Raw genomic sequence first — 9847 nt, 5'->3', positions numbered from 1 at the left:
AACCAGATGGACCTTGGCCTGACCAAGGCCCCCAGACCAGGAAAAAGGAACATAGTACCTAGGAGGTGCACTCCGGATGACTCACGTAGCTGCGGACACACACGTCGGCTTACAATCCGGTCCTTTGTTTCCCCATCACTGATGCCTTAGAGGCAGTTGGCAAGTGAGGAAGCCACAAGGGGAATTCCCTGGGGGAAAAGATCCCAAAACAGCTTCCTCCAAGTCGACTAGCCACGGATAAAGGCTAGGGTCCCATCTGGGTAGCCAGAAATTGATGCCAAGCAATGGGCTCGCTCTGCTCACTGTGATCTGAGCCAATTAATCACAACGAGATAGAGATTGAGAAAGGAACTTTAGTCAGATTAGTTAGCAAATTGGAAGACAGGTGACTAATGTCTCAAAAACCCATCTTCAAGGATTACAGAATCTTGAGGCAGTTACATAGGGAAAACGGGCAGTGAGGAGGGGGTCCAGGGATGTTAGTCTCCAGGCATCACATTGTTCCATTCTTCTGTCAGCTGTGATGGATACTTTGTATGTGTGTTTCCCACCTGTGGTCAGCCTGTTCCTGGAGAGAAACTCATAGAACAAAGCTTTAATTTAGCAAACTATGGGGGAGTACACACTTAAGTCATGGCCATAAATCAGGACAGCACGTGAATGTTTTAGAGGACGTGCAGAGCAGCGAGTAGTCACCCAGAGGAGGGGCTGGGGCTGTTTAGCGAAACAAGATGGCCTCACTTATGCTCACTAACAACATGAAGCCCCAGTTTGTGCCAAGTCAAGGCAAGGGGTGGATCTGATAATATATTTTTTTAATTCCAATAGTCATGTATACTCAATGCAGAAAACTTATAAGATGCAGAGGGAAAAATAAAAACCACTCATAATTCCATTGCCAAAGATAACCAGTGTTAGAATGTTAACATTCTTCAGCGCTTTGTGTGTGTGTTTCCCCCAAAGGAATCATACTGCACGTATGTTTTACGCTCTAACTTTTTTCACTTGCTAGTATATCATGAACATTTACCCTGATAAAAATTATACTTCTACAGTGTAATTATTGTGCTACACTGTCTTTGTTGCATGGGTACTTCATTATTTTCTTGGCCAATCCCATGTTGCTAGCCATTTAGGATGTTTCCAATTTTTTATTATGGAAACAATGTTGCAAGCACTCCACCCCAAGATGCTGCTTTGCCCACATCTCTTTGATGACCTGCTAAGGCCACTCTGCAGCCTCCTTGTGCCTGGCCACTTGGTCTCTGACCTCCGCCAAGACCAGCCCACCCATCCTCAGGAGACCAGCGGACCCTTAAAAGCCCAGATTGTCTCCATACCTCTACCAGTTCTCGGGGAATCCTGGGGAGGAGTGAGCAGTTTCTGGCCCCACCTTCCCCACGGTACTGACCTCGTTTTAAAGGCTGAGGTTTTGATCTTGTAAGATGTTACCATTGGGGGAAACTGAGTGAAGGGCACACAGGGCCTCTGTGTACTTTTTTGCAACCTCCTGTAAAGCTATGATCATTGCAAATAAAAAGTTAAAAAAGAAAACCCCAAAGCCTGTGGCAGGCCTGGCAGTGAACTACGTGACCCCAGTCTCAGGAACTAATGTTTTTAGGTCTACACTTTGTCACGAGGAGCAGAGCTAAGGTCTTGCCTCAGTTTTCCCTGGAGAGTGGGACTTGTTCTAGAGAAAGGCAGCCCTCCTGTAGGGCGGTGGGTGGTCTTGCAGGCTTTCCTCCATCCTGACGCTCCTGCAGGCCCGAGTGTGTGCTTGAGCGGGCTGACCAACCTCTCTCTAGGAGGGAAGGGCGATCTGAGGGGTGGGAGGAGAAACAGCTTCCCCTGTGGGCTCCAGGGAGCTCCTAGGTAGACAGGAATCTGGAAGAAAGTGGATGAAAAGCTGAAATTCACTCTTTGGAGGAGAGCTAAGCCATTCTCCTTCCCAAAGAGGACACACATGTCCCACGGAGCCTCTGTCTCGAGGTTCTAGGGAGAGCCGGCCCCCATTCTGCAGTATCGTTGTTCCAGCCCTGCCCTGGGCCCAGGTAAAGCCACTCACAGAGCTGGGGTGCCACTCCCCAGATCTGGGTGGACTCAGCCCTATGCTGGGCTGCCCGGGGGCCACTGTCCCCTCTCGGGGGCTGCAGTGTCCCCACAGAGTCCTCAGCACCACCACAACAGGGTTGGGTTGAGTCAGAGGTTCCAACCAAGTTTCCAGATGATAGAAACCAAGGAACCCACTTAGGATGCTATGTTGAGGGTCCCCAAGACCACCCTCAAGCTCCATGATTTGCTAGAAGGACTCCCAGAACTCAGAAAAGCTGTTACCCTTATGGTTCCCATTTCTTGCAGTGAAAGGACACAGATCAGATTCAGTAAAGAGAAAAGTGCACGAGCAGAGTCCAGGAGACACGAGGCACAAGCTACCAGGTGCCCCTCCCAGTGGAGTTACACAGGGACACAGTTAATTCTTCTGGCACCAATGAGCCACAACATGTGCAAAGTACCAATCAGGGATGCTCACCTGAGCCTTGGGGCCCAGGGTTTTTATTGGGAATTGGTCACATAGGCATCCAGCCCCCGGGTGACTGATCTAAGTCCCCCAGAGGGCAAAGTGACACAGCATGGCCCAGGGCCTCAGACACACAAAAACACTCTTGTCAGGCAGGACATTCCAAAGGCTCAGAGGTTCTCACCCACGAGCGTCAAGAGCCAGTCCTTTGTTTGGACTGTGCAGGATTCGAGCAATACAAGCCTGCTGACTTCACCCCTTACTGCACAGATGCCAATCATTTATTTTGCCATAGGTACACATAAACCATCATCGATTATCACCATGATTTCATAAAAGAAAGGAGGCTTAACTCCAAGAAGGTAGGCCAGACATCATGATGTGATATGGGTTAGTGCTCCCCGACAAAAAACAGTTGGCCCAACGTTGCCAGCTTTGAAGATGGGGAAAGGGGCCAGGAGCCACCAGTATATGCAGGAACCTGACGTGCGGGTTTTTCTTGTTTGTCCGCACAGCTGTGTCCCCTGTCAAGGAACAGATGAGCTGAGAGGCGACCTCTGGCTCCTGCACTAGCTCTGGTCCCTGCTGTTGGGAAGGACCAGGCCCTGCTGAGAGGGGGAGGGCTCAGTCTGGGACCCTCCCTTAAGCGTCCAAGGCAGTTGGTCCTTTCTTTTCTTGGGTCTTGCTGCTGTCTCAACTTATCGTCAGAGAGAGAGGAGTCTGGTCCTTTTACCAAATGTCCTGGTCCCCGCCCTGGCCTTTACCCCAGGCTCCTGGCCTCGCTAAGTCAACTCTAGGGTAGCCCAGCTATTCTTCTAAGGTCCCACCTCATCTCGCTTTCCTCTCTGTCCAGCCTCCATGCGTGGAGCTGAGCCATCAAAGGCCTTGGCTTTGGCCTGTGTGGGGCTCATGGCCTCCAGTCAGACAGCCTGCGATGCATTGTCTACTACCCAGCTGACCTTGAAGAGTTTCCTCCTCTTAAACAGGTCTAATGCTAGAGCTGTGCGGAGTTACTGGGTTGATACCTGAAGAGCCCTCAGCCCAGGGCCTGGGGCCCAGTCAGGGCCCACTGACCAGCGGCTGTCAGGCTGATGAATTCTGTGGTTCCAGGCACAAAGCGCGCAGGCAGGAGGACCCTTGTGATGGGTGTAGTGGGTGCAGTGACACATCCAGCTGCCCTGGAGCTGGGTGCTGAGAAGCCAGTGGGTCCCTCTGGCTTCCGGACCTCCGGGGAGGGAGCATAACTCATGCACATAGCAGGACGAGGCTGGTGGGGTCTCGGGGTATCATGAGGATTGAAAGACCTGTGCACCACAGGTCTGTTCACGTGAATTCTCTCTGCCTGGGGACCCCTTCCGTCCTCTTCCTCTACTTCCCCTGGCTAACTCTGCTCTTCCCTTGGTGACTTCCTCCCCGATTCCCTGACTCTGCTCCTCTGTGCTCCTATCATATCAATGCTTAAAAACAATAATACCAATAGCCTACCATTTATTAAGCCCTACCATGTGCCGGGCATGGTGCTAAGGGCATTGCCTACATACGTTATCTCATTTGATTCTCCTGACATTTGGAGAGCTGCCTGTAGCTTTATTTTTCTGATTTTACAGATGAAGAAACAGGTTCAGAGAAGTGAAGTAAATGGCTTTTCTCCCCTCGCTCAACCCTGAGCAGTGGTTATGTACGTGCAGCTCCATCTCTGCCCAGACGAGGAGCTTCCTGAGGGCAAGGCTTGTGTCTGGTTGGCTGTGGAGCCTCAGCCTCCAGCCCTGGGCCTGGTACTGAGGATGGGCTCAACAGAGAGGAGCCCTCCACCCATATTTGTTGAAGAAATGAATGAATGAGTGAGTGGAGGAGCGGATGCTTGTAAATACCAAAGCAGCACATGGCTCACTGTGGACAATCAACAAATACTACTACCCATGGCAGGCAGAATAATGCCCCCCTTCAAATACGTCCACGCCCTGATCCCAGGAACCTGTGAGTGTGCTAAGTTCCTTGGCAGAGAGGAATGAAGGTTGTTAGTCAGCTGACTTTAAAATAGGGAGGTCATCCTGGATTATCTGAGTGGGCCCAGTGTAATCAGAGAGTGGAAGAAGGAGGCAGGAGAGAACCAGAGAGATGGCAGCAGGAGAAGGACTTGGCCTGATGGCGCTGCTGGCTTTGAAGATGGAGGAAAGGCCCATGAGGCAAGGAAAGCAGTCTCCAGGAGCTGGAAACAGATTCTCCCGTAGGGCCTGCAGGGGGATTGCAGGCCCGCTGACATCTTGATTCTAGCCCAGTGAGACCCATTTCAGACCTCGGACCTACAGATCTGTAAGAAAATTAATTTGTGTTGTTTTAAGGCCCTAACACAGTAATTTTTCACAACAGCAGTAAGAAGCTAGCACCGTGCCTCATCTCTGATGCTGAGGATCACTCTTAGTGGGCGCTTATTAAATGACTGATGAATTTCAATATTATTGTAAACATCCCACTTTCTATCAAGAAAGACACAAAAGAAAAAAGTGCTTTTAGTATATTTTGGATTCATTGCATCAGAGGCCTGAGTGGGAGCTCTCAATTCTCAAGATGGGGTAGAGTTGGGTCCCGAGACCAAGCCGTTGGCTCAGCAGGCTGGGCTGCGTGGGGCCACAGAGGGGCCTTGGAGGGAGGGAGCCACGGGTGGTGAGTGAGCAATTCTGCTGGGCAGATGGAGTCAGCATCCTGGACACCCATGGCCTCAGGCCTGAGGGGCCTCCCCGCTCTTGGGGCCATGCCTGCCACCTCCATCATCATTAGGGTCGCCATGCACTGGGTCTCTGCCTCTGGTGGGCAGGGTCCTAAGCCCCCCACAAAACCAGCCCCACAGCTCTGTCTTAGTCAGCTTGAGCTGCCATAACAAAACACCGCAGACTGGGTGGCTTATAAACAGTTCTGGAGGCCGCAAGTCTGAGATGGGGGTACAAACATGGTTGGGACCTCTTCCAGGTTGCAGGCGGCCGTTTTCTCATTGCATCTTCACGTGGCAGTGAACAGAGAGAGCTCTCTGAGCTCGCTGTTATAGGGCACTAATCCCATTTATGAGGGCTCCACCCTCAGGATCTAATCACTCCAAAGGCCCCATCCCCTAATACCATCACATTGGGGGGTTGGATTTCAACATATGAACTTTGGGGGGACATGAACATTCAGTCCATAACAAGCCCCGTCGTGCAAGTACCAGGATGATGGCAACCTTCCCGAGGAGGGACCAGCTCTCGTATGCTGCTCCACTGTGCTGGGCACTGTTCCAACTGCTAAGCATCCTTAACCCATTCAGTCCTCATGGCGGCTCCAAGCGACAGGTGCTATCATGGTGCCCATTTTACAGATTAGGAAGCTGAGGCTTAGAGAGGTGAAGTCTCTTGCCCGCTCACACAGCAGTAACTGGGACTCTACACAGGCGGTGGAGCTGCAGGGTCTCTGTTCTAACCACTGTCCTCTGCTGCCTCCCTAGATAGTACAAGGATTATAATAGCAATTCCACCACCTCGCATTCGGAGGAGACCTTTCTGTTCACACACGTTTCCCTGTTTCCCCCCATCATCCCCACAGTGGCTGGTCATCCTGATGCGTGCCCCTGGCTTACATTTTGGGAAATGGAGTTCATGAGAGGGAGGCGCCCAGACATTCGAGGCATGGCTGGGATTCCTTCCTGGGTCTCCTGGCTCCAAGTCCAGCATCTCTCTCTTCCACCAGCTGCCCCCTGCCATACCCTGATGCATTATTTATGGCCCATTACTCGCCTCCTGCGGGCGCCCAGATGCTGCCTGTCAGAGCTGTGACCTTGCTGCGTCCCCTGGAGACGACCAAGGGCAGGCCCTTCCCCCTCAACCTCACTCTCTTCTCTCCCTCCCCCCTCGCAGCCTCACAGGCTCCTGGTGTGTGGCACAGCCGGTCCCCTCTTCCCACCCACGAGAACCACCTTGCGAGCAGTTTCCTCCCTGCCAAGCCAGCTGACACAGTCAGCAAGCTCCCAGCTTCCCGAGCTGAGCAGGGGCCACAGCAGAGTCCAAACTCACCGTCCCATCGACACGGCCCTGGTTGGAGTAGCCAGCGTGTGTGCATGGGTGGATGGTGTGTGTATGCATGCGTGTGTGTGTGTGCGTGTCGTGAGAAGAAGGCGTGTGTATATGTGATATATGGGGAGGGGAATTTAAGCACTCAGAGTTGAGAATTGCCTCTTTTGGGTCTTGTAGATGAAAGCGTAACAAGTAAGTCTCATTTTCTTCTTCCTTCTCAGCATGGGGACCGGGAAGAGGCTCTTAGGTCTAGAGTTATTTGGCAACAGGACCCTACAGGGCCGCTGGAGCCCACAGCTTTGGAGCTGTGTGACATTGAGCAAGTTGCTTAACCTCTCTGGCCATCATTTTCCTCCTCTTTAACTACCTCCCTGAGTCCTTACCGGGATTAAATGAATGTGAAGCAATCAGCGCAGGGCCTGAGGGCCGGTACACGATGATAAACGACTTCTGACTTTGCACCAATGCCTGCCTCCCTGTAGGTGAGGAAGGACGACTTTGCCTCACAGACTCTCAGGAGGAAGGACGCCTGGAGAGGAGGAGCCAAAGGCTCAGCAGATGGGACTGGCTGGCTTCCGGGCAGCAGCTGGGTCACCTTCATCTCAGTTGCCATGTCTGTAAAATGGGCAATAGCTAAATATAGCAGTTGCTTCACCTTATGGCTACCACAAGGGAATTCTCAAATTCTTGAAAACAAAGGTGAAAACTCCAGGTAATTACAGAAGTCGCCCCTTGGGCTGAACCCTCCCCCTTTGCCTCAGAATTTAAGGCATTTGGCACACGTTCACACGTAAAACCATGGGGCAGCCATCCCTGATTCTCCTCCCCGCTTTTAAGCTCAAAACTCCCAGGTCCTGAGTGACTGGCTGAAGGTTCTCAGAACCATCTGGAGACACCAGGACCCACACAGCCCCTGACCCCTGACCCTGGGACCCTGGTTAGGAGGGGTTGGGGGCACCAGAAATCTGTCTTTAATAAGCTTCCCCAGCGATTCCAAAGCAGTTGGTCGACTGTGAGAAATTAGAAACCAAGCACCCTGCTGGAGATTGTTCCAGATGCCGCTGGACTGAGTCCTAGACTTCCAGAGTCCTGTCTCCCAGTCTCTTTCTCCTCCATCCTAAGACCCTGAAAATGGAAAGTATGGGCTTCCCCAGACCTCACCACCTCCCACTTTGCATCATTGCTTTCCATATCCTGATCAATTTCCAATCACCATAATTGTTTTCAGGCTCAGGACAATTGACCTTTGTTCTGCAGATGCCCCTTCTCAGAGGCGCAGGGGTGTGAGCAAAGCTGGATTGACAGCGAAGTCTTCCCCAGACCTGGGAGCACAACTTGAAGAGCCTGCCCTGCTGGCAGTGGGACAACTGGGGTGTCTGTGTGATCCGTGTCCAGTGAGCCCTGAGTGCTAGCATCCTCATCATTCCATCCAGCACCTGGTCCAGCCAGTGGGCGCTTGGTAAATGCTGGAGTTGGGGATGGCGGGTGGATGAATGACCTAGAACCTCCTGGTCCCACAGCTCTGCCTATTCCAGGTGTGAGAGGCTGGAATATTGTTCACCAAGTGTTCGCTGCCCTCCCCTCCCCCAAGGTGAGTGTACCTTCCCGCCCCAGCTGACTTCAGGCTTGGCCTATGACTTGCTTTGGCCATTGCAGTGTCAGCAGGGGCCTCACACGTGCTGTTGAGGTTGACTTGCTCTTGCTCTCCTGCCAGTTGATGTGAGAAGGACACACACTGGTAGCCGCTGCCTGTAGAGCCTGGGCCACAGAATGAGATGAAGGCAGCAGGCCTGAAAGGCCCCGTGGACGGAGGGAAGTGGCCCCAGCCAGCCTGCAGATCCCGAGCAAGAGAAACCAACACTCCCGGTTGGGGCCCCTGACTTTGGGGGATGGTTGTTCCGCAGCATCCCTGCAGCAAGAGCTGACGAGTTCACCAGCATCAATCTGTTGTTTGAGAGGCTCTTGAGGCTAGCCTTGCCTGCTTTAAATCGCACTGGGCGATTCCTTGCCTAGACTGAATCAGCAAGAGCCTGGTTCTATGGTTCCAAGTCATTTTGGTGACCTTGGCGCTGCTCAGTCTGCTCTGACTCCAGAATCAGCTGTGACCTCCTGGGCACACACCTGCCCTTCTTCCGTCTCATTCATCACAGGAGCAACCACAGTAATCACCTGCCAGCCTTGAAGGCTGGCCTTGGACTGCAAAGCCATCTGAGACGTTCCATTTGTCACCACAGTCCTATGAAATAGGAATTTAGATTATTCCCATTTTATAGATGAGAAGCCCAAGGCCTGGGGAAGTTAAGAAACTTGCCGGTAATCTTACCGTTGGTAAGTGATGGAGCAAAGACTCTAGCCCGGATCTCCAAGCCCGTGCTCTCAATTACTCTTCCGAAGAGCCTCCTCGTGTTGGCAGGAATGCTTGGTTCCCTGGGGCCGTGCCCTCCCTGAGCCTTCTTCCACAGCCCCCTGTCCAGGGCCGCCTTCCAGGTTTCGGTCCTGCAGCCACTTCCCCCTTGCAGTGAATGGACTCGCTCCTGCTGCCTGGGGTGAATTATTTCCAAAAGATATTTGGAAACTCAGCTCTGCTGTGTCTAATGTGTTCCCTTTTGCTAATTGAATTATCCTGTTTTTCAAAAATGAGTGTGCTTTTTAAACTCGTTCCCTGGACTGTTTGTCATTTCATTACCCTCCCAATATTTTCCCACTGTTGTTTTTTTTCTTGGAGCCCACGCTCACAGGAGCCCCGTGGATTTCAGAGCCGGGGCTGTGTTTGTGATCAGGGTGTCTGCTCGCCAAGGGGAAGGGCTGCGCTGTCTGGGTGCCCAGGCTCGGCAATCAGGCAGAAGGAGAGGCTGAAATCATGAAAAATCGAAAGTACTGGATCATTTTTAAACAGGGCGGCTGGGTTCTTCCTGGTGCATTTGGTTCACTAAGTGCTGAGAACGGTTGTTTCTGGGTGGTGGATTTTAAGAGAGTTTTTAGTTTCTTCTGTATGTGCCTCTTCTCTGTTTTATTTCCCATTGCTTTTAATTTACAAAAGCATGTATAATTTTAATAAGAAAATAAGAACAAAGTTATTGTCATTAAAATACTATGCACTCGACAAGAGGGACCTGATCCTTCTGGCAAAGTGTCAAGGTGTGGTGAGCTTTCATGAATTTGTTAAAGGAACGTTTATAAACTTGTTAAGACCCCTCAGAGAAGCAGACCCCTCTGAAAATAAGCAGAACTCTGCACAAAAAGAGAAAAGATGACCCAGGCTAACAGTTATGTTCATAAAGTGATTTTT

At 51.7% G+C, this 9847-nt stretch overlaps 1 long non-coding RNA gene across 1 annotated transcript; it reads right to left on the bottom strand.

The window, feature by feature from the left end:
- Window positions 1-492: 492 nt before the first annotated feature.
- LOC124250972 (uncharacterized) lies at window positions 493-9092 on the bottom strand. Its single transcript, XR_006891656.1, has 3 exons — window positions 8882-9092; window positions 6942-7173; window positions 493-1884 (listed from the first exon to the last, which is right to left on the bottom strand). It is a non-coding gene; the product is annotated as an uncharacterized LOC124250972 (long non-coding RNA).
- Between the last annotated feature and the right edge of the window lie 755 nt (window positions 9093-9847).

This window comes from Equus quagga, chromosome 13 (genome assembly GCF_021613505.1).
Source record: "Equus quagga isolate Etosha38 chromosome 13, UCLA_HA_Equagga_1.0, whole genome shotgun sequence".
Taxonomy (NCBI): Eukaryota; Metazoa; Chordata; class Mammalia; order Perissodactyla; family Equidae; genus Equus; species Equus quagga.
The sequence above is the reverse complement of the archived record's forward strand: the minus strand, read 5'-3'. Positions and strand labels throughout refer to the sequence as shown.